The 10,000-nt window shown below is 46.6% G+C and overlaps 1 protein-coding gene across 4 annotated transcripts in view; it reads right to left on the bottom strand.

Moving 5' to 3' along the window:
- Window positions 1–10,000, bottom strand: part of LOC143289262 (uncharacterized) — a 237,777-nt gene that overhangs the window by 193,848 nt on the left and 33,929 nt on the right. The gene's annotated exons all lie outside the window — the stretch shown is intronic.

The raw sequence follows: 10,000 nt of genomic DNA, 5'->3' as shown, positions 1-10,000 counted from the left end.
TGGGGGAGGAGAGTCCTGGTGGGGGGGGAGGAGAGTGCTGGTGGGGGGGGGGAGGAGAGTCCTGGTGGGGGGGGAGGAGAGTCCTGGGGGGAGGAGAGTCTTGGTGGGGGGGGGGAGGAGTCCTGGTGGGGGAGGAGAGTCCAGGTGGGGGAGGAGAGTCCAGGTGGGGGAGGAGAGTCCTGGTGGGGGAGGAGAGTCCTGGTGGGGGGGGAGGAGAGTCCTGGGGGGGAGGAGAGTCCTGGTGGGGGAGGAGAGTCCAGGTGGGTGGGGGAGGAGAGGTGGGGGAGGAGGAGAGGTGGGGGAGGAGAGTCCAGGTGGGTGGGGGAGGAGAGGTGGGGGAGGAGAGTCCTGGTGGGGGGAGGAGAGTCCTGGTGGGGGAGGAGAGTCCAGGTGGGGGGAGGAGAGTCCTGGGGGGGAGGAGAGTCCAGGTGGGTGGGGGAGGAGAGGTGGGGGAGGAGAGTCCTGGTGGGGGGAGGAGAGTCCTGGTGGGTGGGGGGAGGAGAGTCCTGGGGGGGGGAGGAGTCCAGGTGGGTGGGGGAGGAGAGGTGGGGGAGGAGAGTCCTGGGGGGGGACGAGAGTCCAGGTGGGTGGGGGAGGAGAGGTGGGGGAGGAGAGTCCTGGTGGGGGGAGGAGAGTCCTGGTGGGTGGGGGAGGAGATGTGGGGGAGGAGAGTCCAGGTGGGGGAGGAGAGGTGGGGGAGGTGAGTCCTGGTGGGGGAGGAGAGTCCTGGTGGGGGGGGAGGAGAGTCCTGGTGGGGGGGGGAGGAGAGTCCTGGTGGGGGGAGGAGAGTCCTGGTGGGGGGGGGAGGAGAGTCTTGGGGGGGGAGGAAAGTCCTGGTGGGGGGGTGAGGAGAGTCTTGGGGGGGGAGGAGAGTCCTGGTGGGGGGGGAGGAGAGTCCAGATGGGGGAGGAGAGTGCTGGTGGGGGGGGAGGAGAGTCCAGGTGGGTGGGGGAGGAAAGTCCAGGTGGGGGAAGGAGAGTCCTGGTGGGGGAGCAGAATGGATGCCTGGCCCACGCATAGACCCAACGCACTAGGCAAGGCCCTGAAAGCCTTCCAAACGGTTTCAGTTTCAGTTTCAGTTTCAGTCTCTCAAGGACACACACACGCACACGCTCACGCACACACACACACACACACACACACACACACACACACACACACACTGAGCTATGAATATTTTGATTCACCATCGATTCAACAGTTCAACAGAGAGGGGGAATGGACATTGATATGAGGTTTAAAAGAGAGTTTGAGAGACAACAATCATAACAACAGCAACAACAACAACAACGTCTAAAGAGGAGAGAACAAGACCAGAAGAAAAACAAATCCGTCCATATCAACTACCACCGTCTGTACGTAACAGGCATAAATTAGCCACAGGTCTGTACAACGCAAACCTTTCACACTTCAGTTGACCAGCTCGGTTACGAAAGATTCTGCAGTCACGCCAACCGTTTAGTAAAACCGCTCCCTCCTCTGTACGTTGGAATCAAAACACAGAATCTATTCCAACCACCCTGCCTTCTGCTCACAAAAACTGATACGTCCCTTCTCAAGTACCTGCTCTCTCTCTCTCTCTCTCTCTCTCTCTCTCTCTCTCTCTCTCTTTCAAATCAACAACCGATAATAAAGTGGGTTAAAAATAAACCTCAAAGACCGACACAGATGTTGAACAGATTCACGTAATCTGGAGGAGAGAATTTTTTTCCACAGCAAGAAAACAGATGTTGAATGTGTTCAAGCAAAAAGGCTTTCCAGAACCAAGAAAATCAGAATAGATGTTACCTGGCTTGTGAGACTTGCATGAACGATAAGAAAACAGGTCTTCATGTTATTCGGTGTGAAGAGATTTGACCACAAATGCAACTAAATAAGTAAAATGACGCATAATGATTACTATAAAATCGCGGGTTTGTTCAGTTCGCAAACTAGCTCCGAAATATTATAATCCGTTTCTCAAAACCAACACCGAATAATCTGATACAATCAGTCTGACAGAAAAGAATCTAAACCCACCCCCTGAAACGGCACTGTCAGGTAAAATCATATACGCTGCGCCACATCAGCGAGGCAGAGGCCTGACCAGCACCACGCGCTCGCCAGACCTTGAGTGCATGCATATAATTATATGTGTGTTCCCATCAGACTGGATTTCTTTTACATGATTTTGCCAAAGGACAACACTCTTGTTGCCATGGGTTTTTTAACGGTGCGCCAAGTGAATGACTAGACGCTTAGTTTGATTTTCGTGTCAGACTTGGGAGAAATCGGAGCGAGAGCGGGAATGGAACCAAAACCCTCACGGCCACTGCATTTGCAAATGAGCGTCTTAACCATTCTGCCACCTTCCTTCTTTCCCCAATACTCTCTCTCTCTGTGTCTCTCTGTCTCTGTCTCTGTCTCTGTCTCTCTCTCTCTACCAGAGAGAGGACCCTCACAACTTAGGGAACTGACAGAGGCAGTCAGGCACTCAGACAGTCTGACTGATCACACCAACATCAATTGTTGCATGCTCTGCTCAGACATGAAGGAAGGCAAGGACTCTCTCTCTCTCTCTCTCTCTCTCTCTCTCTCTCCCACGCACGCACACACACACACACACACACACACACACACAGGGTAGGATGTAAAAAATCTGTACAAGCTTATTCTTTTACCCTCAATAAAGATCATTTTAACTTGACTTGACTTGACACACACACACACACCATCCCCTACCCACCCCAAGTCGATGCCGGTTTGCGAGCAGAGAGACAAAGGAGCGTACTCCGCTCCGCTGGCACAGGATGGAGGATGGAAATCGACCTGATAGAAGGTTCCGTGCTGAAAGAAAGTCATGAACTCTGTGTGTGTGTGCACAATGCGTGCAATGCATTAGAGCTGGGAGAAGTGTTGTGAAGTGGTCCCCTTTCGCCATATTTTATCCTGGGGTAAAAAATGAAAATTAAGAAAAAAAAGTGTATGAGTGAGTGTTTGTGTGGTGTTGGAGGGGGCGGGGGATGGGGGGGGGTGAGGGGGCGCGTGCGTACGTACGTGCGTGCGTGTGTGTGTGGGGGGGTGGGTGGGTGTGTGTGTGTGTGTGTGTGTGTGTGTGTGTGTGTGTGTGTGTGTGCGTATCTCCTCTCTCTCTCTCTCTCTCTCTCTCTGTCAAAACCTTTAGAAAAACACATTAACAAACATATCCTTAATCATTTCAATCACTACAAATTATTTCATCCAAATCAGTCTGGTTTCAGGTCCAAGCACTCCTGTCATACAGCACTCACTAACTTAGTCGAACAATGGCTCACAAATATAAACAATAATGAAATTACTGGTGTTCTCATGGTGGATTTTATGAAGGCATTCGATGTGATAGACCACACTCTTCTTTTGAAAAAACTAAAATTATATGGCTTTTCTGGAAATACACTTGACCTCATATCTTCATTTCTATCAGACAGAAGACAAATTGTATCTATGAATGAATCTCAATCCTCTTTACAGTCTATCTATTACGGAGTTCCTCAAGGTTCAATTCTTGGTCCAATATTGTTTTCTGTTTATATAAATGATTTGCCTCTATTTATTAATGCATTATGTGAGATGTTTGCAGACGATACAACAATACATACAAATCACACTACAATAGACAAAGTGTACTATGCTCTGCAACAAAGCATTAATGATATAGTTAGATGGTCCAATTTAAATCACATGCGTCTCCATCCAAAAAAAACGAAATGTCTCATACTCACCACCAGACAGAAACGCCAAAATTTTTCACACAACCTTCCACCCTTTTCCATTAATGGTCATCCAATAGAAGAAGTTGATAATCATAAAATTCTTGGAGTCACCATTGATAACAACTTATCTTGGTCCAGTCATATTATGTCATTATGCAAAACCCTATCCAAAAAGATTTATCAGCTTTCCAGAATTAAACATTTTCTTGATTTGCATTGTAGAAAATTATTCTTTTTTGCTTATATTGAATCACATATTAACTATGCGTCAACACTCTGGGATTCAGCTAGCGATAATATACTAAAACCTTTACTAAGTCTGCATAGACTAGCTCTTAAATTAATCCTTCTGAAATCTTCATCACTGACTGCTGACGACTACAGACATTTAGATATTCTTCCCCTAAAGCTTAAACTTGAATACAACAAAGCAGTTTTTATTTTTAAAATCATGTCAAATTATGCTCCATCTTTGAGAGATAGATTTCCCACCACGCTAGTCCGCCAGACCAACAAGATTAAGATCCCCATTCCAAGAGTAGATCTGTTTAAATCCAGTCTCATTTATTCAGGAGGCTGTTTATGGAACAATATTTCATCCAATCTTAATGTTCAGAAAAGCATTCAAGAATTCAAAAAACATTACCATACACACCTTATGGACAAATATGTCAACAATCATACTTAACTTGACTTTATCTTATTGAATACGCATATATAGTTTAATTGTATGTCTAACCGCTATCGCACTACTTAATGATATACAACCACAATCAGTGTCCTGAATTTTTTTTTTTTTTTTTTTTGGGGGGGGGGGGGGGGGGGGGGGGGGCAGGGGGGGGGAGGCTTGAGAGGGGCTGTTTTTTTTTGTTTGGTTGGTTTTTTTTGTGTTTTTTGGGGGGTTTTTTTTTTGTTTGTTTGTTTTTTGTTGTTGTTTTTTAAGGGGGGATGGTTTGATCTTTTTCCTTCATGACATGATGATGTTTGTATCATGATTATGTAAATGTACATGTTTATTATGTAGATGTGCATGTTTAAATGTGAATGTGAATGTCATGTCTTTATTTTTTCATCTCATTGCTACTTTGTGGATGTTTTGATTCATATTCAATTTCCATTTGCCCTGAGGGCTGGATGAAAAAAAGCACATGTATGCTTATTCCACTTCCCTCAATAAAAAACTTCGTTCGTTCGTTCGTTCGTTCTCTCTCTCTCTCTCTGTATGTGTGTGTGTGTGTGTGGGGGGTTAATTTAGGTGGGTATATTATGCCTGAGTCGGAGCTGATTACAATCATCAATAGGAGTTTGTGGTGAGACTCAGTTTAGGTTCAGGGATCAGGTTGGGAGGTTTGCCCTGCAAGCAAAAGCACACTCACTGCTGTGATCTGGTGTTGTCACAATATCATAACAGAATATGAGGAAGGGTGGAGGATGGTTAGGAGTATGGCTCGGCAGCAAAAAAAAAAAAAAAAAAAAAAAAGGATGGGGACTTTCTTGTTGTCCTGTCGGTTATTTGTATTCATATTGTGACATTTTCAAACGTGCAAACCAAAAACAAAACAAAAAAAAAGGGATTAGTCTCACTGCAGTAATGAAACCGGCGACCACTACTGTTCTTTTACTGTTAGTCCGATGTACGGGCGTTGTTGTGTTTGTTTTGTTTTTTTTGCTGTTTTTATTTTGTTTTGTTTTTTCCTGCTTTTGTTTGATATGCAGTCGACTCGGCGAACATCGCCGCTAGTCTATTTTCTGCCAGTGAAAAAAAAAAATAAATAAAGACTTTAAGATCCAACGCCTTTGGTTTCTCTACCTCTCAACCCCCAACCCTCCTCTCCCTTTCAACCCCCCAGCCCCCACCCCATCCTAAATTATTTCCTGTAGTCACTGATCCACTCACCTTCCCCCTGTTGTGGTTTCATTTCTACATCATAAATTTAGTAACCTCTTCTTGGTTTGTGGTGGGGAGAGAGGGGTGGTTGTCAGCTTTATATTATGAAAAATGAAAAAAAATATTTTTTAAAAATCCATTAAAACAGCATCCCCTTTTTGAGTGCAGCAGCCCCGAAGAATATCGATCGTCTAACTCGTGCGCCCATCCATTTCTTTCCCGGACATTTTCACCCACGACACTGTCCCCTAAATCTGAGGCTGGGGTTCCACTGACGCCCGGCTCGGCACTTGGCAAGAAGCGATGACGGGTCATCACCATCATGTGGGGGTTGTTGGCATGCAGGACACGGCAGGGAGGGGTTTGGGGGGCGGAAGGGGGGGGGGGAGGGGTGGGGGTGCACGTGCGTTGACGCTGTCAGTGCCGATTTCTGCTTTTTCTTCACTGTGGTGAGACTTTTCATTTTTAATGCTTAGGGCACAGTTTTTGGGATTTGTGCAGACAATAGATTAAATGCTTCGTAAGTGTGTGTGTGTGTGTGTGTGTGTGTGTGTGTGTGTGTGTGTGTGTGTGTGTGTGTGTGTGTGTGTGTGTGTGTGTGTGTGTGTGTGTGTGTCTCTGGTTGCGTGTAGGTGTACATGTATGCGCAAACGCATGTTTTTTGTTTGTGTGTGTGTGTGTGTGTGTGTGTGTGTGTGTGTGTCTGTGTCTGTGTCTGTGTGTCTGTGTGACTGTGTGTGTCTGTGTATGTATGTGTGACTCTGTGTCTGTGTTTGTGTGTGATTGTGTATGTGTGTGTGTGTGTGTGTGTGTGTGTGTGTGTGTGTGTATGCGTGCATGTGTGTGTATGTATGTGTGTGCGTGTATGTATGTGTGTGTGTGTGTGTGTGCGTGTGTGTGTGTGTGCGTCTGTTTCTGTGTGTGTGTGTGTGTGTGTGTGTGTGTGTGTGTGTGTGTGTGTGAGTGTGTGTGTGTGTGTGTGTGTGAGTGTGTGTGAGTGTGTGTGTGAGTGTGTGAGTGTGTATGTGTGTGTGTTTGTTTGTCTCACCCCAGCATCATCTTCCCTTATGTGTGTGTGTATGTGTGTGTGTGTGTGTGTGTGTGTGTGTGTGTGTGTGTGTGTGTGTGTGTGTGTGTGTGTCAATGCAGACAGAAACTATACACTAATCAAACAGAAGGACTAAAATGTATAAAAGTTTCTATTAAAAAAAAAAAGCAAAGCAGGAAGGTCAGAAATAACAAAGCTACTTTACACCCAGACCACCACAAGTACCACTGTGTACCGCCGTCGTCGGTGGAAACACAAAAAAGTAACCGTAGATAGGAAATTGGCAATAAACAAAGGCCAGACCCCGAGTCATCACACACAAAATACACACACAAAAAAAGCTGCACACACACACACACACACACACACACACACACATACACACACACAGAAGGGAAGATGATGCTGGGGTGAGACAAACAAACACACACACACACACACACTCACACACACACACACACACACACACACACACACACACACACACACTCACACACACTCTCACACACACACACACACACACACACACACACACACACACTCAGAGAAGGGAAGAAGAGTCTGTGGCGAGACAAACACACACACACACACACACACACACACACACACACACACACACACACACACACACACAGCGAGAGGGAAAGAGAGAGAGAGAGAGAACAGGAGAGAAAGAATGATAATGGGAGAGAAAGAGAGACACACAGACAGACAGATACAAGGATTTAGAAAGAAAGACTGAAGGAGAAAGAGAGACGTGGACGGAAAAGGGGGTGGGGTGGGGGGGGATAGAGATCGTGGGGGACAGACAGACAGATGATTGGAAGAGAAAGGGAGACACACAGACAGACAGATACAAGGATTTAGAAAGAAAGACTGAAGGAGAAAGAGAGACGTGGACGGAAAAGGGCGTTGGGGGGTGGGGGGGGGATAGAGATCGTGGGGGACAGACAGACAGATGATTGGAAGAGAAAGTGAGACACAGGCCAAGACTGACGAAGACAGACACTCAGACGGAGAGAAAGAGAGAGAAAGACTGAAGGAGAAAGAGAGAGGTGGACGGAAAAGGGGGTGGGGGGGATAGAGATAGTGGGGGACAGACAGACAGATGGTGGGACAGAAAGTGAGACACTGGCCAAGACTGACGAAGACAGACACTCAGACGGAGAGAAAGAGAGAGAGAGAAAGACTGAAGGAGAAAGAGAGACGTGGACGGAAAAGGGGGTGGGGGGATAGAGATAGTGGGGGACAGACAGACAGATGGTGGGACAGAAAGTGAGACACTGGCCAAGACTGACGAAGACAGACACTCAGACGGAGAGAAAGAGAGAGAGAGAAAGACTGAAGGAGAAAGAGAGACGTGGACGGAAAAGGGGGTGGGGGGGGATAGAGATAGTGGGGGACAGACAGACAGATGGTGGGACAGAAAGTGAGACACAGGCCAAGACTGACGAAGACAGACACTCAGACGGAGAGAAAGAGAGAGAAAGAAAGGCTGAAGGAGAAAGAGAGACGTGGACGGAAAAGGGGGTGGGGGGATAGAGATAGTGGGGGACAGACAGACAGATGGTGGGACAGAAAGTGAGACACAGGCCAAGACTGACGAAGACAGACACTCAGACGGAGAGAAAGAGAGAGAAAGAAAGGCTGAAGGAGAAAGAGAGACGTGGACGGAAAAGGGGGTGGGGGGATAGAGATAGTGGGGGACAGACAGACAGATGGTGGGACAGAAAGTGAGACACTGGCCAAGACTGACGAAGACAGACACTCAGACGGAGAGAAAGAGAGAGAAAGAAAGACTGAAGGAGAAAGAGAGACGTGGACGGAAAAGGGGGTTGGTGGGGGGGGATAGAGATAGTGGGGGACAGACAGACAGATGGTGGGACAGAAAGTGAGACACAGGCCATGACTGACGAAGACAGACACTCAGACGGAGAGAAAGAGAGAGAAAGAAAGACTGAAGGAGAAAGAGAGACACTCAGACGGAGGGAAAGAGAGAGAAAGACTGAAGGAGAGCACTGGTTGGGGAAAGGGAAGGAGACAGAGAGAAGGAGAGAGTGTGTGTGTGAGAGAGAGGGGTGGGGTGTGGGGAGAATGTTTATTGCATATTGGCCACGTGTACACATACATAAATCGAGAGTTTAAGGAAGGATTTATAAGCAATTGGCAAGAGAAAAAAGTGATAGGCAGAGAGAGGGAGAGAGTGGATGAACGCTTAATGCATTTTGGCCATGGGCACATATTAAATACATGTATCGAGAGTTTGGGGGAAGGATTTATATGCAATAAGCGAGGAAAAGACATAGAGACAGACAGACAGACAGACACAGACACCCAGACACAGAGAAACAGATAAAGTGAGGAAGGAAGAAAGAAGAATAGACAAGATATGAGAAGGCAGGTGGGGGGTGGGGGTGTGGGGGGACGAGTTAGAGCGAGAAGAACTGAGAGCGAGATAGAAAATTACAATGACAGCGAAAGAAAAGAGGAATAAATAAAGAACCGAGAGAGACAGACACAGACAGACAGACTCGGACAAACACACACACACACACAGACAGACAGACAGACAGACAAACAGACAGACAGAGAAAAACAAAGGCAACACTAACCACTTGCACCAAGAACTGAACCGACATGAGAAACAGTGACAAAAACAAGAGCAGTCAACAATCCACCGCCACCACTGAACCTTCCACACTTTCCACATTAACACTCTTCGAGGCCACAAGCAGCTATATATATATATATATATATATATATATGTGTGTGTGTGTGTGTGTGTGTGTGTGTGTGTGTGTGTGTGTGTGTGTGTGTGTGGACGCAGTTAATAATTGAAAAAAAAATTTTTTTTTAAATTAAGAGTAACGACATAGAATTTCTGCAAGAAATCAACACTGTCAGTCACCGTTTCATCTTAAACTGTTCCTCTCTGTTTCTTCAAATCCAGAGCATAGAACCCGCAGTCCTGAACACACCGACCGTCTGACTTCAGCTCTCAAAGCTGTGCCCGCCCCTCAATGCCCAACTGCCTCCTCTCGTGGTCAAACCAACAAGCCATTAAAAAAAAAAATGACACTAGTTGTTGATTACGTCTATATTATCAGGCATGAGTATTTGTCTCACACACGAACACACACACACACACACACACACACACACACACACACACACAGAGGCACGCACGCACGCACACACACACACACACACACACACACACACACACACACACAGGTCAAACGTATTCGCACAAGACTTGCAGAAGAAAAAAAAAATAAAAGTATACGTCAAATGTTTCAAAAGTTACCTGACATTAGACTTCCACAAACAAAA

Source organism: Babylonia areolata, chromosome 13 (assembly GCF_041734735.1).
Source record: "Babylonia areolata isolate BAREFJ2019XMU chromosome 13, ASM4173473v1, whole genome shotgun sequence".
NCBI classification, from domain to species: domain Eukaryota; kingdom Metazoa; phylum Mollusca; class Gastropoda; order Neogastropoda; family Buccinidae; genus Babylonia; species Babylonia areolata.
Note: the sequence above shows the minus strand (reverse complement) of the source record. Positions and strands in the feature narration are given on the sequence as shown.